Source organism: Mustela lutreola, chromosome 1 (genome assembly GCF_030435805.1).
Source record: "Mustela lutreola isolate mMusLut2 chromosome 1, mMusLut2.pri, whole genome shotgun sequence".
Classification (NCBI taxonomy): domain Eukaryota; kingdom Metazoa; phylum Chordata; class Mammalia; order Carnivora; family Mustelidae; genus Mustela; species Mustela lutreola.
Window position 1 is genome coordinate 113,876,552 of NC_081290.1, and position 27,460 is coordinate 113,904,011.

At 38.5% G+C, this 27,460-nt stretch overlaps 1 protein-coding gene and 1 long non-coding RNA gene across 3 annotated transcripts in view; one reads left to right on the forward strand and one right to left on the reverse strand.

Annotated features, from left to right (window-relative positions):
- The window catches only part of GRID2 (glutamate ionotropic receptor delta type subunit 2), a 1,533,206-nt gene that overhangs the window by 44,851 nt on the left and 1,460,895 nt on the right, over window positions 1–27,460 (reverse strand). The gene's annotated exons all lie outside the window — the stretch shown is intronic.
- LOC131830495 (uncharacterized) lies at window positions 19,307–26,252 on the forward strand. The gene is made up of 3 exons (XR_009353180.1): window positions 19,307–19,464; window positions 24,868–24,954; window positions 26,000–26,252. It is a non-coding gene; the product is annotated as an uncharacterized LOC131830495 (long non-coding RNA).

Sequence of the window (27,460 nt, forward strand, 5' to 3'; positions counted from 1 at the left end):
TTGACAATTACATTTCAGAGGCACTGATTTTATGGGACTTCAAGCTGCTACAGTTCTGTGTTCCCTCCCTCCCTGCAGAAGGACGCTCTGGATCTTAACGCTTTTATGAAGAACACTTTGCTGCTTAGAGCGAGATGCTGGCAGAATGTCGCCCAGCATATGTTACGCACAAAGAAATTCAATTAAAAAGTCTTCTATTATTTAACACAGTGTGGGAGAAAGCCCTGGGACAAGTTTGAAGTTGATAAAATACATCATTTTTGGTTTTTCACACAACTGATGTAGTTTCCCTTTCAATGCCAAAGGGGAAAATAATCTTACCTTGGAGAACAAGAAGAAAAGTTGACCAGAGGCTTTTAGAAGTAGTTAAATTCAAGTCAGAAATACCCTTCTTTGTCTCCTTTTTATCCCCCTGAGTCTGGGGCCAGCTGTAAAGCTGCAGCTTTTTTAAAGTGTGATTTTTCATAGAGGTTTTATTCTCATTTCCAAATACTCTTTAGGCTTTACCCTAGACCAGCCTACCTCTGGCCCTCCCCTAGGTATGTCTCCCTCACAGGGTGAGAATGGCCAAGGCCAAGGTCATGAACTTGTCCAGAGTGTGCACCGTCCTCAGGGGTTCCTAGGATTTCCCACCAATTTCCCACCTAAATGGTCAGAGAGCTCTGTCAGGACCTGGGAAAATTTATCCCACACATTTCTTCCTGAGGGCAGATCTCATAGCCGCAAAGCCATTGCAGGTGTCTAGAGTGATGTTCAGAGAGTGTGGACTCAGTTCAGATGTACGAGCTCAGGCGTGTACATCTTCCTGTAGGTGATCCTTCACTGTGCAGGACAGAGCTGGAGGTGGAAGCGAGGGGGGCAGGGACCGTCTCGCTGGGCCACCAGGTAAGTGCAATCCTCCAAGCTAGTCACAAATTAGAAACTCAGACCTGACCTCCTATGGGCATGAAGGTATATTTGTCAAGATAAGAGGACTGAACATATTTTATCAAAGAGTCTTTAGCTCGACTTATAGTTTGCCCATAGCCTTCGGATATATGGACTTCTACTTCTCCTCTTGCCCTAGGTCTTGGGTTATTTGGGAAGACACTGCTTAAAACCTTAGAGAGAAGAACGATGTCTATTCGGAAAAAGTAAATAACTCTTTGTGTGGTGCATTGCCTGTTTACCTGTTTATGTCATCCCTATGTTAAGAATGAGTTAAAAGATAACGGCGGTCAACATTCAACCTGAGTCAGCCAGGAATAAGTCCAGCCCTGAGGGCTGTGAGGGAGAGTTGGTCTCATCCCCAGTGCCTCAGCTGACATCCTAGGATGGACATTGCACTGGAGCTTCCCTTATAACTTGGACTTCTCCTTTCTTATGATTTTGCTCTGTCTAAAGCTCTGTTGCTTCGGAGGGTTGCTCAAGAAATGCAATTAATTAGATTAATTGAATTTACCAAGATGATTATGAATATTGATGGATTATATTTCACCCTTATTCCTGCCTCTTCTCAGAGTTATTTGTATTTCCAGAATTTTTAAAAATTGTGTTCCACAGGACACTAGTTCCTAGAGGAGATTCTGCAAGAAAAGGGTTTTGTGGCATTAACTTTGAGAAACACCCGCTCAGACATTTACAAAGAAGTCAGCATATTAAAGGCTCTAAGAAGACCTGTGGAAAGGAACACTTGTATGATTTTGTTTAATTCGGCATTTCTCAAAATTACCCAACTTTCCTTCTTTTTTCATTTTTTTCTCCTGTAATAATATATAGTAATAATTCATGGAGCTGGAGTTTTGAAGAATACACTTGAGAAATAGTGCCTTCGTGGGGCACTCGGCTGGCTCAGTCAGTAAAGTATAAGATTCTTGATCTCAGGATCATGAGTGTGAGCCCCACCCCAGGCACTGAGCTCACTAAGTACATACATACATACATACATATATACATATGTCTATAGATACAGAAATAGTAGGAACATCTACTCATGGAAACCAGCAGCACTGCATTACATATTACACACATCTGTAATCTTTAATCGCAGCATCAAGGTTGCTTGCTTGGCTTATCTGCAAATACATTCAAGTCATGTTGGCTAACCCATTAGCTATTTGCATACCTAAAGGCGCTGGGGAATCAGAACACCATTGAATACCTTGAAGGGAAAATTTAGTCATCTTGAAAAAAATAATCTTCTTGGGGTGCCTGGTGGCTCATTTGATTAAGCATCTGCCTTGGGCTTAGGCCATGATCCCAGGGTCCTGGGAATGAGCGCCGCATTGGGGGCTCCCTGCTCAGCGGGGAGCCTGCTTCTCCCTCTGCCTCTGACCCTGTTCGAGCTCTCTCTTGCTTTCTTTCTCAAATACACTAAATCTTAAAAAAAGAATATTCTTGAATTTGAGATTATAGGCATACATAGAAATAAAAGGAAGCTACAGCAGCATTTGCTTAATGAGAACATACCCAGGCACAAAACGGGCACCCAAATTTCCAAGCCGGCCTCCTGCTCCCCAAACTATATAGGTCGATGTTTGTAGAAGTGGAAGAGTTTCCCTTCACAACACTTACACCATTTATAATGATTTATGGTTCCTTGATTGTCTGTTCCCCTTTCTGGAATGAGGACTCACCATCTTCCATCCTGCCTCACACAGAGCAGGGAAGTATTTATTTTTTTTTCTTTTTCTTTTTTAAAGATTTTATTTATTTATTTGACAGACAGAGATCACAAGTAGGCAGAGAAGCAGGCAGAGAGAGAAGAGGAAGCAGGCTCCCCACTGAGCAGAGAGCCCGATGTGGGGCTTGATCCCAGGACCCTGGGATCATGACCTGAGCCGAAAGCAGAGGCTTTAACCCACTGAGCCACCCAGGCGCCCCAGGAAATATTTATTGATTGGATATGTTCAACATGGTTTTGATGAAAGGATGTTGCCCTCAGATTCTACTTTTTCTTATCGCTGATGCAATTTTCTAACTTATTCCACTCCTTCTTATTAATCTATCCAGTCAATAAATATTTAGAGAGTGGTCTCATGCCGGGTATTGTTTTGGGGAGGAAATTTATGTTAAACCACACTGCACATTCAGCCAAAATGGCCTGAGCAACAGTGGGATACTGTTTCATGTTAATTTATTCTTTCATTCATTCCCATGTTCATTCAGGAACCAGTAATTGCCTACTCTATCTCCTCAGTGGCATCTGGTGTCACAACGTGTCCCTATCATTTCTATACCTGAAAAATGATTTTTTAAAAATTTTTTTATTTTTTCAATTTATTTATTTTCAGAAAAACAGTATTCATTATTTTTTCACCACACCCAGTGATCCATGCAATCCGTGCCCTCTATAATACCCACCACCTGGTACCCCAACCTCCCACACCCCCGTCACTTCAAACCCCTCAGATTGTTTTTCAGAGTCCATAGCCTCTCATGATTCACCTCCCCTTCTAATTTACCCCAACTCCCTTCTCCTCTCTAACTCCCCATGTCCTCCATGATATTTGTTATGCTCCACAAATAAGTGAAACCATATGATAATTGACTCTCTTTGCTTGATGAAAAAATGTTCATCATCATTAGCCCTCAGGGAGATTCAAATTAAAACCACATTGAGATATCACCTTACACCAGTTAGAATGATTTGGTTTTAAAAATGATTGAGGTATACACACATACTCTATGACACCCATTTTGATGCTAATAGGAGTAAAGGGCCTTAAATCCAAAGAATTCATTTAATTGTGGAACTTTTAGGTTCAGCAAGCTGGGGGGTAGGAGTTGCTGTGGGGGAAGAGTGAGCAGACTTCTCTATTTGTCCTCACACCACAAAGATGTCTTTATGTATGGTCGACCTCAGAAAGCACAGAGGCATTACACGGACACCCCATTTGGGAGGACAGGCAGAACAACTAGATTGTAGGATCTCTCAATCAAGCTCTGAGTAGCCCACAACAGAGTCTAGGAATACAGGGTTGGTGGTATAGAAATGTTGGAAGGGAATGAAAATATTTTCTAAGCTCAGAGTTCTGCCGTAAATTTTTGCTGCAGAATTTAATGCTCCTGGAAATTCCATTAGAAAAGTGTCACTACACTCTCCCTTTTGCCTTTTAACAAAAACCTATTTAAGTAAAAGATAAAAGAAGCTTAGCAAAATCTAATGCACTGCCTTAAAGACAAATTGGATGAGCCCTTATATAATAAATGAAGATATAATATATTTCAAATGTTCAAAAGCACTGGCATCTTTAAATGAAACTTGAATCATACCTAAAGGAAAGTTCTGTATTTTAATTATGAACATCACTGATGCGAGTGTGTGTGTATATGTATAACATTGCAAGAATCTAGTTGCACAGTTCTTAATGTGTGCAGATTTTTAGTTCCGTGGAATGATTGTTTTTGCTGTATTTACAATTTCCACTAGATGGCAGTCTTTGCTCACAGAGAACAATATTTCTGCCATGACAGCAAAGTGGTGGGTCTGAAAGGTGTCAAGTATAAACTTCTCAGAGCTGTAACTATTAGAAAGGAAGTTGGACATTAGGCCTTGGTGAACAATTAGATGAATGAAAACTCTTCTTGGAATGTAGTCAGAAAAATTCCTGCCATTTTCACTCCAGAGTGCTGAGAGCCATACTTTAGCACTTTTGAGAGTCGTTGTGAAAATTCATGAAGCCGAAAACAAAAGCACCTTGATCATTACTTGCCGCTTTGTAGGCTACAACAACTTGAAAGCTAGAATTATTATAATCAGGGTGTGTGACAACCATTCTTTCTTTGGACCTGTTCTGTACATATTTCTTAATGGAGAGTTATATTCCCAGAGGAATCAGTAAATGATTGATTCACTGACAAGAACATTGCATTTCCTTTTTCTGTCCAAAAGTATTAAAACATTTGTCATCCCATTGAACACAAAAACCTTAGCAGTCCATAAAAGCTAACTTCAATTTGAAAATGGCTAATAGATCAATTCTGCATGCATTGAATTCTTTATTGATATAAATGAGCAAATTTCAGGGGAAGTGAGTAGGGAAGCAGAAGAGCCTTCTTTCATATTCAAATAAAAATATTCAACAAGTTTGAGGTGTTCATCTTGAAAAGCTTTTTACTTACTTTGAAGATAAAACAACCTCATTCGTGTGTGAGAATTACTCTAATTATTGATCATTTACTATTCTTAATTGCTGCTCTGGAAATTGATTTTCAAATTAATTTATAACAAAACAGGTTACTGAAAGATGAATGCAAATTTCTGATCCCACTTAGGCAACTTTGATTTTGCCTTTAAATATCAATGTAGTCTATAGATTCTTTTCTAATTTTCTTTCTTTCTTTTTTAAAAAATTTATTTGACAGAGAAAGAGATGACAAGTAGGCAGAGAAGCAGGCAGAGAGAGAGGGGGAAGCAGGCTCCCCGCTGAGCAAGGAGCCTGATATGGGGCTCGATGTGGGCCTTGGTCCCATGACCCTGAGATCATAACCTGAGCCGAAGGCAGAGGCTTAACCCACTGAGCCACCCAGGTGCCCCTCTTTTCTAATTTTCTTACCCACAGGTAAATCTCTGCTGAACTGTAAAAACGATACTGGTTAAACTGAGAAAAATGACACCTGACTTTTTGATTGTTTCTTCCGGGAACAAATCTAGAGGTAATCAGAGGGTTTAAACACTTAAGTACAGAAATTTTTGTTTTCGGGCCATGTATGTAGGAGCTCCTGTGACACTTTCTGCAGTTGGAGTTCTTCCCCCACATTCACAGAAGCATCAACTACTAGAATAGAAATGACAGAAGACATCATCAAATCTCTCCACTCCCCCCTCCACTCATTCTATGGAGGAGAAACGGAATCATATAGGACAATAATTGCCCCAAATTATCCCATTCAACCCACAAAAAATAATTTATATATCACACTGGGGTAGCGTGAGCTGAAAGTCAGGGGGCTCCAGCCACCCCTGGCTCTGCTTCGGCTGTTTTGAAGGCTGAAGGGATCAATATTATAGTGATATTCTAGTACCTCATCTACGATACATCTGTTGGGAAGTGCTGTTGTAGAGACAAGATGACTTTTTTAGTGACTAACAGTAAATTCTCTAGTTAGGGCTAGAGTTCAGTACTGTCTTCCAACACATTCCCCTGTTACCCTACATAACCTCTAATATGTAACTATTTAGAGAAAAGCTCTCTCTTTTAGTTTCACAGATTTGTTAGACTCTAAGTAAAACTGTTATCAATAGGTTTCTTCTAAACCAAACAATGTAATTGTAGAGTGATTGCAACTTTATTCATACAACAATTTGGGTGTGCAAAGAAAATGTACTTTTTCTCCATAACTTAATTGATCTTCCTCAGGAAGACTGGGCCTGCTGAGCGGTGGGAACAAAACTAAAATTAGCTCAATATGATTTAAAATTTAATCTGATCTAATAATTTAATATGTCTCTAGCTTTAGCTCAAGAATTACTCAAGACTTCTGATTCCTTGCCTTTTCCTTGCTTTTTTCCAAGATGGCATCAGAATTTATAAAGGGTATTATACCCCCTACATTGGAGTAGGGGGTTATAAGGGGAGGCCTGTGGGGAAGGAGCTGCTGGCTTCTTGCTGGTCCTTGGATGGCTCTGGCAGTTCTCCTTTTATGTGTGATGGGTTCAGCCCTTAGATACGGATTGGTGACTATTGCTAAAGTGGGCGGAGGATTTAAGTCCCTAACGTTGGCTAATGTCTTTCTCTGTTCCCTTACGGCTTGTGGGCTCCTCTCTGTTGACCTCTGGGGCACTGTATGTCTTTCTCCGCTTCTGCCATTTTCTTCATCCAGCCCCTGACTCTTTCTCCGCCTTCAGGTACTACTGTGTTGCCACCTTGTCACACTCACTGCAGAGGGCTCCAAAAGCTGTCCAGGTGCCTTAACTCAGCGTTCACAGGTCATGGGAGCCAGAGAGGCCTGGGCCCAAAGATGGAGCCCTTGCTTTTTCCTGACTGTGCAGCTCTGACTTCTCACCATCCCAGGTCTTCTCTCCTGGGACAGAGCTTGGTGTGCCCACAGAACTCCCCTCAGAGACCTTAATGGTAAGGGAGGTATCACCCCTCTACCCTGCGTGTGCATTCTGTTCTACCCAACGCCCCTCACCCTCTCCCACCCTCTGCCCCCTGATGGAAACCTCTGGCCAGAAAGAGGCACAGCCTTCCTTTTTGTCTTCCAGAGGCCTTCTTGGTCTATCACAGTAGAAGGGAATTTTAGCTACAAAATGACAGAAACTCTATGGTCTGAGACCTCCAGGCAGTTCTTCAACCTGAAAGTCCTGAGTCAGTTTGACACTGAGATTGGCAAGGATGAAAAACATCATTTTAACATCTCAAAAACATTGATCTGATCTGTTACAAGCTTATGAGTTACATGTAACCCAAATTAAAAAGATATTTAGGATAGAGTCTCCTCACTTATTAATGTGTAACGTCACTTAAAGCTGAGAAGGAAATTCGGGAATAACTGAAAAAAAAAAAAAAGTATTTTTGACACACTGAGTGGATCTGTTTTGGCCCAGAATGCCCACATTATTAAATTCATTTGCTGGGTTCTCACAAAAATTTCCTCTCCATGGTTACTGAGAAAGAATTAATAATAGCATGCAGACAATTTTCAGAAAAATGTCAGCTCAATAGGTTGTTCATTCATTCATCATTTCTTTCATTCTGGACTTGGGAAATGTAGGTAAACTTGGACTGAGGCAAAAGCACTTATCAAAGCCTCGGATTTAGTATTCAATTAAGCACAGCAGCGCTCTGACTGGCATATCTGATATCGGGACTTCCAACATCAGAGTTGTAAAAGTAAATTATGTCCATTTGCTGTGAATCAGGCATCGGTGGCTTTTCTTTTCCTCAGCAAAATGTCTTAATGATCGGTTAGTAACATTAGATACAACAGCTACTTATCGATTACATATAATATCTCAGTAATACCAAATAACCCAAAATAGACTAGCAGAAGCTATTTCCTTTGTTGAAACTGGACTTTTAACTAATTCTTCCGGCTAGTTGATTGCTGATGCCCATTGTTTCAATACAGTCCCCGAAGATTACCCAAGATCTCACAGAGATGAATATGGTATTTCAAACAGGTTTATGAATACCATTTATTAGGTGAGAGGTTAATGAACATTTTAACTAAGCGCCTGATGGTTGATTCTTACAGGATGTTAAGGTCTCTGTGGCACCTGGTCAGCTGTGCCTTTGTGGTTACAGAAACAGGTCTGAGCTGCATTTGGCCTGCTGGCTAGCTGCTGGCCGGCTCTAGAGCCCCACAGCAAATAACTCTATGAAGTCAACAAGTTTCCATTTCGCTGACAGAGAATTGAAGTTCAGAAGGCTTAAATGACTTGGGCAAAGCTACATCATTAGAAAGCATCGGGGTCTGTTTGAAAACCAGAGATTTTGACTCTTATCCCAGTGCTTTTGAGCTTGTCTTAATAACATATAATAATTAATACGTAGTAATGCCTATTATTAATGTGTGCGCCTTTAAATGAGTACAGTGATCATATGTGGGTTTTGTATTTGATCACACTGAGAACGCATTTGAGGTACACAGCATATATTAACAATGGCAGTATAATAGGTCAAGTGAATTTTGGATTTCCTGGGTTTTCTGATTCTCCTGGAACATACTTCTGGACCTACACTCTGAGACTGGGACCTCCTATATGCCAAAAGACTGCCTGCCCTAATTATTTGAGATCAGGTGGTGTTTGTCTTCTGAGCTCTTTATTTGCTGAATCATTTTCTAGGTGATGGAAGTTTTATCTTGAAATCAGAGGGATGTGAACAAAGATTATACTAAGAGAAATTTCAGGCAGTGGCTATGATTTACTGAGAATGGGTAAGACAACTGACTGAAGCAGAAGAGGTGGGGTTCCTTTTATTATTTTTTAAAGATTTATTTATTTATTTGAGAGAGAAAGGGAGAGCAGAGTGCACACAAAAGAGAGCACAAGTGTGGGCGAGGGGCAGAGGGACTCCTGGCTGAGCAGGGAGCCTGATGTGGGGCTCGATCCCAGGAAATCCTGACTTGAGCCAAAATTGAGAATCAGACACTCAACCAACTGATCCCTCCAGATGCCCCAGGGGGGTTTCTTTTAATCAAAAGATATAAAAATGGTTTTAACCATGTGTGACTAGAAGTGCTATAAACTAACGAGAAGTTTGTTCAGGTTGGTAAAGAATTACTATGGATGCTGTATGAGAATGACAGCATGTTGGTACTAGAAGGGGTCTGGGAGATGAGATCATATTTGACTCCTGTCTAGTGAGGTGAAGTGACCTGCCCCGCTTCCCCTCCAGGGCAGACTCAACAGAACTGGAGTTAATTATACATTTAGTTATTGCTGGAAGACTGTTGTATGTCATAGACCTGCATAAGAAAGAGAAGTTCCCTGTATTGCTTCAAACCTGATATCTCACCATCAGATTTAAAAAAGATAGTCCAGTAACCCGTTTAATTGGTCGGACCTGCTTTTCTTATTAAGAAAATAGTGTCCATGTCTTTATGTACAAAGTGATGTCTTCCTAAGGCATCCATTTTTCTGTGAATGGGAAATAAACTGTAAACTTTCTCCAGACAATCTATTTCCCAAAGGAAAGGCAATAGTAAATGCATGCAAATGTCACAAAGTTTAGAAGCACTTATCAGAAACACTGCACACCATTTTATTTACTTCTTAAGATAACCTCGTGAGGGAGAATTATATTGATTGATTGATTTATTGATTGATCGCACCACTCCTCCCCCACTCCTTAGTCCTGTAAAGGGCTTTAAAAAGGCTGATGTTATTAAATTCTCATTTTAAAGCTGGGAAGATTGAGGCTAAGAGGTGAAGAAAATTTCCCAAGGCCACAAGGCTGGTAATTGATCCAGTCGGCTCTCAAACCGAGGTCTTCTGGCTTCTGCACTATTTTCTTTTCTCGAATGCATTGTCAAGGTCTTTATTATTCCCTGAAAAAAACCACTATAAATGGATGCTGCCTCTTCAGTTCCTGCTGCTATATTAACTAAGGATTTGACGACTCAAGTTTCTTGGCTAACAGGTATTCCATTGTATCCATTCACAAATGTAACACTTTGTGTAATACATCCTGATGTCTCCGGAGAGCCCCATGAATATCACATGAGTTCATTAATCTCTGTGCGATTAGAATAAACGTCAGATGAATTCATTACCATGAAGCACTCAGGGGGCTTTGCCAATATTATCAAAACAAGGCAGTGTGTTCAAAATAAGGAAGTGGTGTTTAGAAACCTTATTCTTACCCAACGTAAGTCAACATATTGTGAAGTTTCAATCTCTGTGATGCAAACTTCCATAGTTATCCCAGTGAACTTTTTCCTTAGTTTAAACAGTAACCCGTAAAAGGTAAATATTCATTAAATAGCACTTAACTATTTTGAAAGATGTGCAACATTTAAAACAATTTTTAGGTTCAACTGTTGATGAGATTTTCCTTGGCTCTAAAAAAATCATTCGACTTTATAGATGTGTCATTCTTTGACAATGAGCCTGAAACCTGGTATATGATGCCCATTCAGACTGATCCTTCAGGGTTAGAGTCAGCCCCTTTGATCACAGGTCTTGCGACGCCTAAGAGGGCAAAATCAGCCTCGTTCACAGAGAAGCAATTGCTTGAAAAATCAAATTAGCAACATGATGGATCTCAAGACTTTGGTGACTAGTGAACTTTAATTATTATATATTTTATGTGTTTATGCTGGCAGTAAAAGTCAAGCACTCATTATAGAAATGGCAGACATGATCTTTCATAAAATGAGTGCTGGGCGGCAAATGACTAGATAATCAGGATAATGAAAGCAGGCCAGAAAGATGCTAGAGAGCTGAAAAGACCCTGACGATGGCTCCCACGGAGATGGAGGGCATAATTGCAATTGGAAAGAGAACACTTTTGGTGATCTTTTAAAATGTCAGCTTCATCCTTAAGCTCAGTGTGATATTTGGGTTATAGGGTAAAGAGGAAAAATTCCTTCCTTCTTCAGTGAGAAACTGGCAGTGACCATCTCTGCTAACAGTCACTCTTCAGGCAATACGAAATCTTCTTAGGCAGACCTTTCAAACATGTTTATGAAAGAGGGCCATAAAGTCCAACTTTTTTTGCTTAGCGTGTTATACACATTCTATGGCTATTTTATATTTTATGGATATCTTTGAGTCTGACAACTAAACCTTAAAATAAGTGGGATCTTAAAGTTTGTGCTATGGGTAAGTGGATAAATATCATGATAAAGATCTTTGGCACAGCATTAGGAGAGAGAAGATTATGGAGAAGGAAACTTCCGAATGAACAAATATTCTCAGAACATCTGCGTAAGCACTGAACTTTTTATAAGTTGACTAACAGTTTAAATATGCAGAAGGAATTCATTATTCTAAGAGCTGTTAGAGTAGTAGGTACTCTACGATGAGAATTTTTAAATGATACAAACATCTTCTGGTTTGGAGGATATATATATCGACATACGTTTAAAAAAAAAACACACAAAAAAACCCCACCTTAGGGTCTATTTGTACTCAAGATGGTGGACAAAGTCAATGTAACCAATTAAAATTCTCTGGCAAGAGTTAGATCATTGATAATAGTAATAGTACAACTTTAGGAAAGTAATTTTACTACGCTTTACCTATATTTTCATAGATGGACAGTCTAAAGTCCTTTTAAAAAATTATATTCTAACTTTCCAGGTGTATTGTATTACATTTAGTATTATTCTGACTCTGCTGGAAGTATTTCCAATTTTTAAATAAAGAGTGTTAAGACAGTAACATCACATAAACTTTCCTCCAAGTGACTAGACCCATACAAAAACAGTCTGTTCACTGCAGACATTTTAAAAGGTGAATTCATCTTTCTAATTCCTTTCCATTATGAATCTGAACACGCTATAATGTTTCTATAAATGGGGGAAAAAAAAAACAGTCGTCTCTTAGATGATTATCTGTAATCGCCTTCCTGTGTAATTCTACCGTAATGTGATTCAATGTCCAGGAAGAGGCCAGGCAATGAAAGGCACTGTGCAAAAGGGTCACCAAACCTTGAATTTGGAACAAGGGACAGGTTAGGACCAGCGTTGTGGAGTGCGTGTTGTTACAGCTGCCTCTTAAAGAAACTTACCTGGCTGGAAACTTGATTTTGGACTTGCAGCCTCAGAACTGTGAGAACTAAAGGTCTGTTGCATAGGCCTCCAGTTACTGTGTGATAGTGGCCCACACAGACTCACACACATGGATTGTGAACCATAGGGCATGGAGGCAAGTGTCATGATTTGTGTAGGACTGTCATTTGTGGGTGACTTTCCTGTCCAACAGTTTTCCTGGGATTTCTCTTCTGACCTCCATCTTTCTCTCTCTGGATCATATTTGGGATAGAACTGGTCTGAGACTCAGAACCCAGAGAATTTACGTGTCATCTTCTCCCTCCCAGTAGTTAGGATGTTTTTAAAAACTAGGATACGTACAACTATAAAATTTTCCTTTTTAAGATACCACTTTATAATTTACAAGGTGTTTTACTGTCATTGCTTTACTTTTGTTACACAGTCCACAAATTAAACAAATCACTCTCTTCTTTATCATTTCCTTTAATAAGCCAAGTGTTCATTTATAAACTTCATTAATTTAACTCCTGTGATGTGTAATTTCTATATCTGGGATGTTACAGTCATATTAAGAAAACATTTGCTAATAAAAACTAATTATGCAAATGAGAACGTGGGAGAGATATTTAAACTACTTAAGAAATGAAATTGTTTTCAAGTACTTCACCTATGATAACCTGATACGGCAAACTACTGAAAGCAAAGTGATAAGTCATTATTTAACATGGGATCTCTCAAACCTTTATTTTGAATGCTGATAGTTAGCTTTCCTTTCACTGGTTAGAGCCAGTCTCCATGAAAAGTGTAATATTGTCAGATGTGTAGCATTAGTTTTTAGGCTAATAACAAACACCCACCCTTTGGGCCTTTGTTAATCAGTAGGAACATAAATTTTAAATAGAATACCTGGATTCCTTAAGTAGTTAAAAGAATAAGTCTCACTTGGAATAGAAATATTGGCTGTCTCCCCCCTTTTTTTTTTAATGAGGCAGCAAACTCTGACATAAATGGTTATTTATAAAAAAATCACAAAATGTAGTATAAAGTAGCAGTGAGACCTATCTAACTCCATGCAGAAAAGATAATTGATGTGTTACTGCTGTATTTCACCATTTAGTTTTCCCACGCATGGGAGATATGCTGGGAATTAGTCTATTCCATCTTCTTAATGAGACTTATCTATTACCTCAGATAATGTATCTATTTTCTTCACCAGCAGGACTGTGTATTGGAGTGAAGCTTTCAGCAATTATTAGAAAGAAAATTTACCAACAGATATAAAGGGAATAGTCTATTTTTCCACGTGTCTATGTGTCGAGATAAAACGAAACGGAAGGGGTGTGTTGTCGTGAAGCAGATGTTGACTCCCACAGTTCCTGTGCAAGCCCCTGCGAGCTGCTTGCAATTTTTCTGTGATAATAGCAAGAGAGCTATGCACGGCACTGTTTACTTACTTGATGATAGTATGAGAGGCTTCAGTAACTCAGAGAAGAGGCTTGATAAAAATAGAGTGTCATTTAGTCCTGATAACGACTGTCAGAGAGACTGTGTGGCTAGTTTCTTTATTCAGAAATAGGTCTGATGATACCATATGTGGTTATGGACAAAGTGGAGGCATTTGTGAAGCCTGCTATTTCACTACTTTCCCCCAAACTTGACATAATCAGCCTTTCACATCTGTTCCAAATCTTGGTGAATTAGAAATAAAAGCAACCTAGCTAAGTGGGGATCTGAAATATTTGTAAGAACTTTCATGACTACTTGTGGGAGTGCAATTTACCCATGTTTGGATAGCTAGTTATATTTGTCAGTAACTCCATTGCTCAGAATATTGGTAAATTGTAAAGAATCTTTACCTTGCATATGGCAGTAAAGAATAGTGGTTACTACACTCTACTGGTTTCTAGATAAGTAAAAGGGATAAAACCCTCTGATGAAAGTATCACTAAAGTAAAATTCAAGGTTTTTTTTTTAAGATATTATTTATTGATTTTTGCAAGAGAGCGAGAGAAATGTGAGAAAGATTATGAACTGGGGAAGAGGCAGATAGAAAGAGAGAGGCAGGCTCCCCGCTGAGCAGGGGGCCCGATGTGGGGCTTGATCCTAGAACCCTGGGATCACGACCTGAGCTGAAGGCAGATGCCTAACTGACTGAGCCACCCAGGTGCCCCAAAACTCAAGCTTTAGAGATCACTGCAAGTGACAGCATTCCATCTACAATACATTGGCATACTGCCACAGCAACAAGGGTATTGTGAGAAATAGACTCACTTTGCAGCACGAGTAACATGACTCATGTTAGCTCACTTTCTAGGAGAAGAGACTACACTCTATGAGACTATAGTGAACTGATATTCATGTAATTGTAATAATAAAAAAAGAGACTTGTGCTCTTAATCTAGTTTTTGCAGTAAGGCATGACTTGCAACATGAGTTGGAGGAAATTAAAACATAAGGAGTGCTTTTAGATTCTTTGTTACACTAAGCAGCAAGTAAGTGATTTCTCAGTGAGTCTCCGTGATGCTCCACAGGGCTCTGGAGAGCCCCCAGGATCTTTCATATATAAGAATTGTCTAAGATGCATGAACAAGATAAGCTGGTATTGGGGTGAACATCTCTAGGGATTAGAGAGGAGAGAGAGTGTTAATGCTTAATGTCACTGATCCCAGCCTGAAACCATTGGTCAGAATTCTCAAGTTTCTGAATTTTTAATTTTTTTAAACTTTGCCTTCTATTCTCCTTCAGTTCTGGGCAATGGTTGCCGGGAGCTACGCAGATGGTAAGTATGGTAACCAGTGTCCTTAGAGATGATATCTAATAACTGATGACAGGGCTCATTAAGTCTTAGCACTAACCCCCATCCCACTCCCCCCACCACCCACGAATCAATGGCAGTTGCCATTCTATCATCAGTGGCAGTTTCTCTTCTATCATCTTCTCCTACCCTGTGTTAGTTTTACCATTTTCACTTATGATGAATCAGGATATGATCCATAGAGAAAAATGAGGATACATAGGGTTGAAAGGTACAAACCCAATATACTAGGTGTTTTAGTGAGAAAAACATAGATGAAATGAATTCTACTCATGAAACTACTTTCAAATATGCAGGTGGATGAAAGGCATCATAAAATATGATCAAAGAGAAATCAAATGATGACAGTGAGGGATAGAAAAGGGTTTAGGACATGTGAAGGAGAGGAAACAGTTTAAGGACTGGGCTTTTTGGAAGAGAGTGTCACAGTAAAGAATATGAATATAGAGTTAGACCAACCTGGGTGGAATCCTTGTTTCCTTACTTCCTGAGTATGTACTGGCAAAGCAATGTGATCCCTCTGAGTTTCACTTTTTTCTAGTCCAGGAAATGAAGTAATACTGATCTTAAACTGTAGTGTGCATTCATCGTGCTCAGCATGATATTAAGTTCTCCATACCAGGCAGCTATTATTATATTCACTATAAAGACTAACATGGTGCATCCATGATGAGAGAGTAGAGTCCATTTTCTTACAGGGTTCCAGTTTCTCTTTTTGGAATTGAACACTGACATAGACAACAACTAAGTCCAAACCCATTGCGCTGCCTAAGGTCAAATGTCTGATCTGATAGTTTGGCCAAGAAAATAAATAGACTGTGAAGTATTTGAGATTGTGGGTGAGGAAGAAGGCAGCTGTGAAGCGCCTCGGAAAACAACATGAAGCTTTTAGGAGGCCAAGCCACGGGCCAGAAGACTTAGGAAGACAGAAGGGCAGCCTCAATTTCAGTGCCATCATTTACTATCTTCTTAACCATGACTTCTCACTGACCTGGGTTTAGTTTGAGGGACAGAATACAATGTGGGGTGAGGACACGACATTTCAATAGTGCTAGCTCCTTCTCCAGATTTCTTGTCAAGTTGAGACTGAGGAGGCCACTGAAGGACCTGTCACCGTACAGCAAATTCACAGCTGCCCAGGAAGCAACACAGTCAATCACTGTCCTTCCCATGAAGGCTGCAATCAATAATGCCACAGGAGCATTTCCGCCCAAGAACCAATAACCGCCTGGAACTGTGGGAGACCCATTATGACCCTGAGAATGTGATGTGGAAAAATGGGATGAATAAAAGAGTTTACTTCGCCAAAAGGAAAAATACAAGAAAAGCAACACCAACATATGCTTAATTATGAAACCTTACTCTCACCCTAGGGAAGTTCGTGGATTCTTTTTTCTTTTTAAAGATTTTTTTTTTTTAAGATTTCATTTATTTATTTGACAGAGAGAGATCACAAGTAGGCAGAGAGTCAGGCAGAGAGAGAGGGGGAAGCAGGCTCCCTGCTGCACAGAGAGCCGGATGCAGGGCCCTGAGACCCAGGATCCTGAGACCATGACCTGAGCTGAAGGCAGAGGCTTAGCCCACTGAGCCACCCAGGTGCCCCGAGTTCATGGATTCTTCAGCTAGCCACAGATCCACAGATCAGCCGAGAGTGCAATGGGTAGATCTGTTGTTATTTATGAGAATCTGACGCCTGGACGTTTCATGAGATCACATTTTAATTTTTGTACTGGGCAGAAGAAAGGATGTTGTCAGATGATACTCAGAATTTACATTACTTTTGTTTTGGATAATATTAAAAATCTACCTTTATTGATAGTATCAGTGCATTTTTATTTCTATGAGCTTTTGGGGACTTGAGAATGATCCTAACTCAGGCATTAGCTGGATTTGGAAATTCCAGTCAGGATATTGACCCTCCGTTTAATTTACCTCTCGTTTAGCCCTGTAACATATCACCATAGCAACTCTCCCAATATTCTTTACATTTCCCAAACCCTGAACTGCCCTTCCACCTGTCTTGTTCTTAGTGGAGAGTCTTATTGCCTACTTTATTGAGAAGATTACACCAATGGAAGCCTGATGGTTGTAGGATGAAACCTCAGGTTGTCTCTGGTCCCTTCATCTTAGTCCCTTATGTTTTTTAAAATGACATCACTCTCTTCTATACTAATTCTTACAAAAAGGGTGCCTACTCCAGCCCAAATTAGTTTTAACGGAAAGCCTTTATCTCCAACCATATGTAACTATTCTTGAAGTTTCCCACTTGAATGATCATCAGAATCACTTGCACTTCCTCGGCTACAGACCAGAGATTCTTGTTTACTGGTTCAGAATCTTCACCCCTGGGAATTCTCATCATCAAGCTATGGTGGAACCACGGATTTATCCATCGTTGAACTCTCTCCAGAAGTTTGCTTCTAATTTTCTAATGAGTGTTTTGTTCCTTCAACCCAGTGATCTGTTTGATCTCTTCCAAAGGATTATGATGGTAATGGTGTCGGGGATCTTTGAGGGCTCTGCAGTACTTACCGCAATAGTTTGCACAGAGGGTGACGTCGTCAATCGCTGCGCAGAGTGAAAGGCTGAGCTCAGGAGGGGAAACTAGTATGTGCTCGCTGGGGGCAGGAGGCAGGAAAAATGCCCAATATCTCCTCCTAGTTCTGGAGCACCTATCAATCTCTTCACCTGCATTATTCACTTTATGGTGATTCACTCATGTAAGTCTCAAAACCACCCTATGATTTACTGATTTTATCCCTAGTCTTATGTATTTAGAAACCCAGGAACAAGGAAATGAAGTCATTTGCGTAAGATCATAGGGCTAGAGAGTGTTGTTTTTTGGCTTGTTTTATTTTTGGCAGGGAGAGGGAGAACAAAAAGCCTGTCCAAAGAGAGCATTGTAGAGAGTCCATTACTAGTTCTGTAGAACCGGCGTGAGGTCGCTTTGGCAAAAGTGATCAAAGAAAGTGTTATAAAGGAGGCAGCTATTTGAACTAAGGCTTTGAGATAGAGTCTTAGTAGACCATTTCAGGAGCCATTTCAGGAGAAGGAACAGGACAGATGGAAGCGAAGTGGTTGGATAGAAGCTTCAGGTTGCCTCTGGTCCCTTCATCTGCTGAAGGAAGCTCAGCGCCACTAATTCTCCCTTCCCTACATACTCAGTTCCAAGAATGAGAAAAAAAAGATGATGGACAGGTGGTTCTACGAAGCATGGAAAGGAACTGTGATTGTTTTCCCATTAGTCACGGAACTTTCATTCTCCCCTTGAAAAATCATTCCAACTGCCTTTCTCCCTCCTTCCTAATCCATACTTTATTTGGCAAATGATCATTTCCCTCATATCTTGCCACTTTGATAAGCTGCATTTTAATTCATCAACCTTCTGAAAGCCCTTGTATCCTAGAGGAAACTAGTACATTTTGAACACCGAAATTTAAACTCACAAAATACAATGGAACAAAAAGGATCTTTAAAATTTTATCAATTTATCTGTCTCTCTCTGTCTCTCCCTCTCTTACCTACACATACACAATGAAGGAAGAATAAAAGGTTGGCATGCCCATCCCCATCCAATTTCCCTAACCTACTTAATAAAATGAAGAAAATAATCAGGACAAAGGTAACACTTTTTGTTGATACCAAATGTGACTCTAACTGACTCTACCTGTACTTTATCCAATTCTTGCCCTGGTTTACTTAACATTTATGACTTGGCAAGAATTCTTGACAACTACAATGAAATATGAAGATAAAATACATCTATCACAATGATCTACGTTTTCCTTTGGGCCTTATTTCTAATGTGAAAAAAAAAAAAAGCAAGAACAGTAATTCAGAGCTCCTCCTGCCTTGAGCTCTTATCTCTGTCAGCCTCCATGTCATGTGACCTTGCAAGTAGACTGGATTATTTGGCACACATTAAAGTAGGGGGTTAAACATACTAGAAGTGAAAAAAAAAAAAAAACAACTGTAGGGCACTTTGATGGAAGTATGCTTGATATCTTATGTATCTGCCTTTAACAAAACCTTGGTTTAGAGTCTTATAATCATTTAGTGCCCTTAGGCATTTTTCACACAGGCAGAAGTGGTTTTAGACTCCCATTCAAAGTCAAGTTCCAACTAATCACTCCTGGCCTCCTCCAACTCTCCAAGGAGCCATATGAATGATGGAGAGATGTTCTTATTTCTAAATTTTATCCTGCTTTTCAGTTTGTGGAGTCTCATGGAATCTTGGGGGGTAACAAATGACCAAACAAACAAAAAAACCCACATTCTACTGTTACTGCACACAGATAATTTACATATAATGAAATCACACATGAATTAACTGTTGACCACAGTTACAATTTATAGGGTTTTCAGAATGAATGTCCACGCTACTTATTTGTATATCATTTACCAAATTCTTAGATGACAACTTACTACTAGATACGGACCCATATAGCATCTCTATACAATGTCTCAACTTGGACTTCAGAATACCCTCAAACAGTTTTCAGGTGAAACTGTGATTAATTTTATAGTTCATATTTTCTTGATAAGTAATTGATGTGTTTTTGTTTTTAATACTTCTTATACTTATTAATCTTTCTAAACATTTATCTAAATTTCCTTGAGATATTAAACATTATATGCCCAAGGACACCTATTAGTCTGAAAACCAACACAGCCAAACAGTCTTTTCTTTTGAGTAGAAAACATTTTCTTTGCAGCTTAAAAAATAGTACTTACCTCATGGTGACACTGTGAGAATTAAGACATCCTAATTTTTTGAATGTCTTTAAGATAAATGATTTCAAATATTACAACCAGTAATGAATTTTTCACTTGATAATATAACAGATTAACTTTGATTATTAGTATACTATTTCTCTGAATGACTTAAAACATTTACGTATAAGAATTTGATAAACAAATATGTACAGCAGTGATTCGTCTTCATAAAAAGAATAAAACTCAGTCAAATGGTGATTACCCACTTTTTTCAAAGTGCCTCATATGGCATAACATTCACTCATTCAACAAACAATTATTGAGCAGCTACTATATGCTGGGCACTTAGCTGCTTCTGGAGAACAATAACAAGAAAGAGGAGATGATTCTTGCCCTCACCAATCACATAGCCAAGTGAGGCACATTGGCATTAATAAAATATTCACATGAATGTAATATAACAGTAGAGAGAAGAACTACACATGGGAGTTATTTGTAGCATCTATAATTATGGTATTTGATGCATTCAAAAAATTACAAGGGTCAGAACGAGATATACATGCTTTAGGACAGTTTTCCAAGTCTTTGGAAATGAATTGCTTTTATGGTGAAACTAAACAAAGCAGAATGGAAAAAGAAAAGTTACTCAAGACAGCCATTTTTAAACTTCTGATTACATGTGCTTTGAAGCAATTCCTTTGAACTTTGTTTTAGTGCAGTAACAGGGCAGAAAGTGTTATGATCAGTTCTAATTAAAGTCATGTTACAGTTTTTTTTTAAAGTATTATGTACCTTTTGCCAGGTGTAGTTTGAGATGGTTTAGCCTCTTGTCTTCTGTAGTATGTAGACATATACACAAAGAAAGTAGGAGTGAAAAATATTCTCTTCCATCTCCTTGTAAAAAAAGTCTGTGACTTTTTGTCAATACTTGCAAACATTTGCCTCCATTAAAAAGAATTGTATTTCTTGATGAATTTTCAAGTGAGAAATAAGTACAATGGAATAAGTACAATGAACATAACCACTGGACCTATAAGTCCATTTTAATGACTGGACTAAGCGAGTGAAATAGCCTCACTGTGTTACAGGAAATGTCTGAAAAGAAAGTTTAAAATGATGCCTTGCAATATACTAATTGATTGGTTTCAATAATGTTCACACCAAACATAAAACAAAATTGGCATGACTACCAAATGCTTTGGTTTTTTTTCTTCTATTCAATATTTGATAATTTTTCATAGTTTGGTAGTCTTGTTGAAACCAAATCCAGAAGTGAAAACACGCCTTGAAATAATGATTCCTGAGAAAGACTGCAACCCAAATGTTCAACTGAAGTTCAAAAATTTGTAGAAAACAATGTATATTGGCTTGTACTTATCAGGAGGGTTGACTATCCTGCTTTTGTGACAAGTATTTAACCAAGTCACCAGAGCATTCCAGCTGGGTTCCCTAAATAAAGTTTGAAATAAAGCATTTGTATGTCATAGTATTGGGGGGCTGAAATAGCCTTATGCTTTAAGAGTAAGCATTGGACTGTATTCACATTTTTGTAGCTTTTTTTTTTTTTTTTTTTTTTTTGTAGCACGAGCGCAAAGCACATTGTTACACAATACATATTTGTTATGAGTACTTGGTATCTGCCCCTTTCCACCATAAAATAATTTTTATGATTCATGACCTTGGGATATTGCTTGCCTTTTATTCTTTCACAGTTAAAAGATAGCTTTTATGGGTGCCTGGGTGGCTCAGTGGCTCTGCCTTCAGTTCGGGTCCTGATCCCGGGGTCCTCGGATCAAGCCCCGAACCGGGCACTCTGCTCAGTGGGGAGCCTGCTTCCCTTCCTGTCTCTGCCTACTTGCGATCTCTGTCAAATAGATAAATAAATAAAAATCTTAAAAAAAGAAATAGCTTTTAGAATATACCAAAATCCATATTTTACATGGAGAAATTTCTAGTTCTTTGGCACATTCTTTGAGTTCTTTGGCTCATTGTTACAGTCTGCAGTAGTTCTGTTTACATTGGGGTTTCTTGTAGAGCTAACAGAATTAGACAACCAAGGCCCTGCTGCAAACACAGGGTGAACCTAACCTACTGCAACAAGACCACTAACAATCATCGTTCAGTTTTTTTCCCTTTGCTGAAAGAAAAATTAGCTCTGTGTGCAACAACAATAACAACAACAAAGAAAAGAAAAAAGAGAAAGAACATACCATAAGTAAAGCCATTGCAATTTTCATCTTCATTATAATTGGAAATGTAATTGTTTTCATTTTTAAACAATACATTTAATTGGATAAAACTGACTCCATATTTAACTTTTGAGTCAATATACAAAAAAAAAAAAAAAGAAAGAAAAGAAAAAGAAAGCTCAAACTGACTTAGCCCATGTTTTGCATTGTTTAAGTTCAAGTGTAAATGTAAAGAGAAGTCATTTTCCAAGCTTCCTGAACTTTGGTTTCCACTCAAAGGAGTATCTGCTATTAGGATTAAGGACCCACTCACTGCCCTTTGGTAACTTTATTTCCAAAAGAAATTCCTCATGCTCACTGACATGAAAAAAAATGTTACATATTTTTATAAATGTGTATCAGTTCTGCTATATAATCTATTTTGTTAATCCTAGGAAATTAGAATTCTGTTCCTCAGGGAGGTAGTAAGCAGGAGACCACATTCTTCCTTTTCCTGACTTGACGTCTATCTTTTTCCCTGTCTTCTAAAATCTGCTGTGATTTTGCAAAGCAGATGTACTTCCAAGTGTCTATAAGGTCCACAGTAACATTTTAAAAAAGATTTATTTATTTTAGAGAGAGAGGAGAGAGAGGGAGAGAGACAGTCGGGGTGGGGGGGAGGAGGGAGCAGAGAGTCCCAGGCACACTTCGGGCTGAGCCTGATGTGGGACTCAATCTCACATCAGATCACTGAGATCATGTCCTCAATGAAAACCAAGAGTCGGGCACTTGACCAACTGTGCCACCCAGACGTTCAGACAATTACATTCTCTTAAGATGAAATGTAGTTTCATTTACTTAAGATGAAATGTAGGGTTTTTTTTCTTCCAGAAAATCCACACTGGGTCAAGCCGTTGGTCATGAAAAAATGATGATGATCACAGTAAAAGTTGTTGCAGCTTAGAATTACTGAGCACTTCTGTGATGCCAGTGCTGAGGGCTTTGCAGCATGATTTTATTTCATCCTCAGATGATGCTATAAGAAAGTTACTAACAATATATCCATTTTACAGATGAAGGGACTGAGGCTAAGAGATGCTAGGATGCTCACTCTGTGAGGGCTGGGCTTGCAGTCTTCTCTTTTGCCAGTGCCTGGATTACCACTTTGGAACCTACAGGGCACTTTTGAGTGCTCAGGAGCACTCAGTACATATACCTATAGACTAGATGAATGAATGAATTAGTAGGTGGATATATATGAGGAAAATTCAGGAAGATCCTAAGTGATGAAATTGACAATGATAAAATGTGGGGGATCAGAAATGACAGTTTCAAAAATAAACTATAGGATGGGGTGTCAGGATGGCTCAGTTGGTTAAGTGGCTGTCTTCGGCTTGGGTCATGATCCCAGGGTCCGAGCATCAAGCCCCACGTCAGGTTCCTTGCTCAGTGGAGAGTATGCGTCTTCCTCTCCCTGACCCTCCCCCTGCTTGTACTCTCTCACTTTCTTTCCCAAATAAATAAAATTTTTAAAAAATTAAAAAAACCCACCTCTAAGACTAGTAACAAAACATGCCAAATAGAGGAAATTCATACATTTCTTAATCAGTAGTTGTTTTGGACATGACTGCTCATCAGAATCCCTTGGGGGTCATCTTTGAAAAAAGTGGCATACGTTTATACTATAAGAAAAAAAAAACTGTAAAAAGGAATGTATAAATAAAAAAGTGAAACTATCACATTTCCTTTGTTCTTACTCTTCCCCAAGCCTATTTCTCATATTTGCCCACTATCAACAGTTCAACAGTTTCACACCCACATGTGAATATATACACCACTTTTTATTTTTAACGAATAAGAATATATCATAAAACTGTTGTATTATTTGATTATTTATTTATTTAGTTAGTTGACTTTTTAAAATTTAAAAATAATGTATGCTATGGATATCTGTCAATATTAACATTATATTCAACTGTATGGACAAACCATAGTTTATTTAAATCATCTCCCACTGATGGACATCTAAATGGTGTTTTTAATATAACAAAACTGAAGTAAAAATCCTTAAATGTATATCTTTCTATACCTTTTCAAGTATATTGGCAGGATAAATTTTTAGAAGTAATGTTACTAGGTCTAAGGGTAAATTGTTAACACCCACTGCCAACTTCCTTCAAAAAAGCTGTAGCATGGGGCGCCTGGGTGGCTCAGTGGGTTAAAGCCTCTGCCTTCGGCTCAGGTCACAATCCCAGGGGCCTGGGATCGAGCCCTGCGTCAGGCTCTCTGCTCAGAAGGGAGCCTGCTTCCTCCTCTCTCTCTCTCTCTGCCTCTCTTCCTACTTGTGATCTCTGCCTGCCAAATAAATAAATTAAAAAAAAAAAAAAGCTGCAGCAATTTACCTGGGGAGCTTCTACAAAATACAGTCTCCTGGGCCTATATATATGTCCACTGAATCAAAACCTTAGTAAGTCATGCCTGAGAATCTCTTTATACGTTTTAAAGCATTCTAGGTGAAACCAGTCAGATGTGAGAACCATTGATCTAGATCTCTTCTTTTTGGGCAAAGTTTGGTTGAGAAAGGAACTAAAATCAGACTTGACATAATAGATGCAATGTGTTGAAATTATGTAATCCCTCAATCATCAACAATTAGATATGAATGATAATTTTCATTGCTTCCAAAATACGTTATCTTAATTTTTTTTGAGAGATATTATCTTAATTTAGCCTTATAATCACTCCTTTTGAGTCAGTAGAAGAGAAGAGAAAAATGAACTAAAGTCCAGAAGTGTAAGACAATTCAAATAAAAAAAAATGAAAAAACCAATATTGGAATTCAGGTCCTTAAATTTTAAATTTTCTTTTCTTCCATGTCCCCTCCCATTATATTTTATAGCAAAGTGGATTATCACTGTATTGTTCTATTCTATCGGATATTTATATATAATGATTCTGTGTGAAATGTGATTTTAGATTTTAGAAGAAAGTTCAAGTATCATTTTGGGTCTTGTCTTACAGATCTATAGAAGACAATGAGAGAGCCACTTGTCTGGGGCCAGTAGGAGTAATCAACATCTGTATCTAAACAGTCTCAAAAGATCTGAGGTTGGGACTCTAGCAACTTCAGTACAGAGATTGGCCCTGATAGTATCTTTAAGTCTTTATCTTTCTTTTTTTCCTTTCTTTTTTTTTTTTTTTTTTAAAGTAATCTCTACACCTAATGTGGGGCTCAAACTTACAAACCTGAGATCAAGAGTCATGTGCTCTACAGACTAAGCCAGCTAGGAGCTCCTCTAAGTCTTTAATTCTTAAAGATAAATGATTTGGACCATAGAAATAGCCAAAGAAAGTGCCTTCTCTATGTGGATTAGAGTACTAAGCTTAACCAGAATGCACAGAATGAGGGGGTCAGCTCCCCATACCTCCCCAGGGTTCTGCCTAGTATATTGGAAGGTGGGGCTGCTATCCTGGGTGCTAAAGTATTTCAGTCAATGAAACCTCAATCAATAGTAACTTAAAAAAACTTACCTTTCAAGGAAATTCCTGCCTGAACAAAGAGTAGAATGACATTTTTCTGGAGGTGAATTTTATACAGTTATTATTACTCTTAAAGGAAATAAGGAACATGAGAATGGCCCTTATTTATAATGGGCTTAGAATTAGGAAAGTAATCAGATCAATCAGAAGCTGAGATCCAGGTTTGCAAACAGGCAGAAGAAGAAGTAACTATATTTGTTAAACTCTTGTAATTTATTAGGCATTATAACTTATCAATTACTGCCTAGATTATCACATTAGCTTTACATCTGGTCTAAGTTTCCATTATCTCTCTCTCCAGTTTGCTCTGCACACAAAATCTTGAGAGCTCTGCAAATCTAAATCCTATCAGGTCATTTCCATGCTTATATCTGTTATGTGACTTCACAGCACACTTGGTGTAAAATATAAAGTCTTCAATATGATCAACAAGCTTGTGCAATCTGACCTCCCTTCCTACCAAACTAGCCTTACCCCTCATCACTCCCCAACTGACTTTCTACACTCTAATTACACAGATGTAGAGGATTGACTTTTACCATCTCTTTCCAAAGACTTAGAGCATGCTATTTTCTCTGTGTATAATAGGTTCTCTCCATTCTTTGTTTGACAGGTTTTTGTTCAAGGCCCTTCTCTTAAAGCTTCCACCTGGAATTGACACACTCGAGTCTGTTTGTGCTTTTGGCCAAAGCAATTCATAAACTCAGGCCACTTGGGTTTAACAGGACCGAAAGGTATAATATTCCGTTAGGGATATGAACTGAATATTGGTGAATATGAATACGTCTACAACAATTAACTGCAAGAAGACTTTAAAGCTGAGTGAATGTATAAAGTTTCTTTGTTTTTTATTGGAATCATATCAACTAAACATGGGAACACTAGTGGCTTTATGTTGATAAGAAACTTGACTCTATCTGCACAGTCCTAGTCAACTTTAGTACATGAAAATGAAAACTAAATTGTTACTGTATACATTAATTTTTTTGAGAGAGAAAATTTTTCAAAACAAAGGCCAGTGGGGGCAGGAGAAACATTAGTAAATGTGACTTTGTGGGGCGAAATTTACTAATTACTGAATTAAATATTAAGAAATGTTTAATTAATTTTAATATGCTAAGGAAATTCAAATATTTACATGTGACCTGCTGGTGATAATGCCATTTTTATTTCTGTCAAAATTGAATCTAGAAGGCAGTCATGATATATATACAGAAAAATAAAAAAAAAATAAATGAATAATAAATAAATAAATAAATAAAAATTAAAAAAATAAAAAATAAAAATTCTATATATACAGAAAAAATATATATAGAAAATATGTATCTATCTTGAAGATTATAGAAAGTCACTTTTCACAAAATCTTTGGCATCTTAAAAAGTTATTTGCAGGAATTTGCAGACAGATAACGTCATTAAGTTCCCATTTTACCTGGAAATATAATTGTAGCCAAAATAGTATCTCTCTAAAGGGAAATAACATTTTTTGAGTCTTTACTATGACCTCATGTATAAAATTCTCTAAATAACCCTAAGAAATCACATTATTAACTCCGTTTTATAGCTAAGGATCATTAGGTATTGAGAAATTAAGTACGTGCCTAAAGCCACACAAAATGGTAAATGGCTCTTTCCATAGTTTGGCGACCGTGGCCATTGTTGCTATAAACATTGGGGTAGAGATGGCCCTTCTTTTCACTACATCTGTATCTTTGGGGTAAATACCCAGGAATGCAATTGCATCAGAAAGGATGAATACCCAACTTTTGTAGCAACATGGACGGGACTGGAAGAGATTATGCTGAGTGAAATAAGTCAAGCAGAGAGAGTCAAGTATCATATGGTTTCACTTATTTGTGGAGCATAACAAATAGCATGGAGGACATGGGGAGTTAGAGAGGAGAAGGAAGTTGGGGGAAATTGGAAGGGGAGGTGAACCATGAGAGACTATGGACTCTGAAAAATAATCTGAGGGGTTTGAAGTGGCGGGGGGTGGGAGGTTGGGGTACCAGGTGGGGGGTATTATTGAGGGCACGGATTGCATGGAGCACTGGGTGGGATAAAAAATAATGAA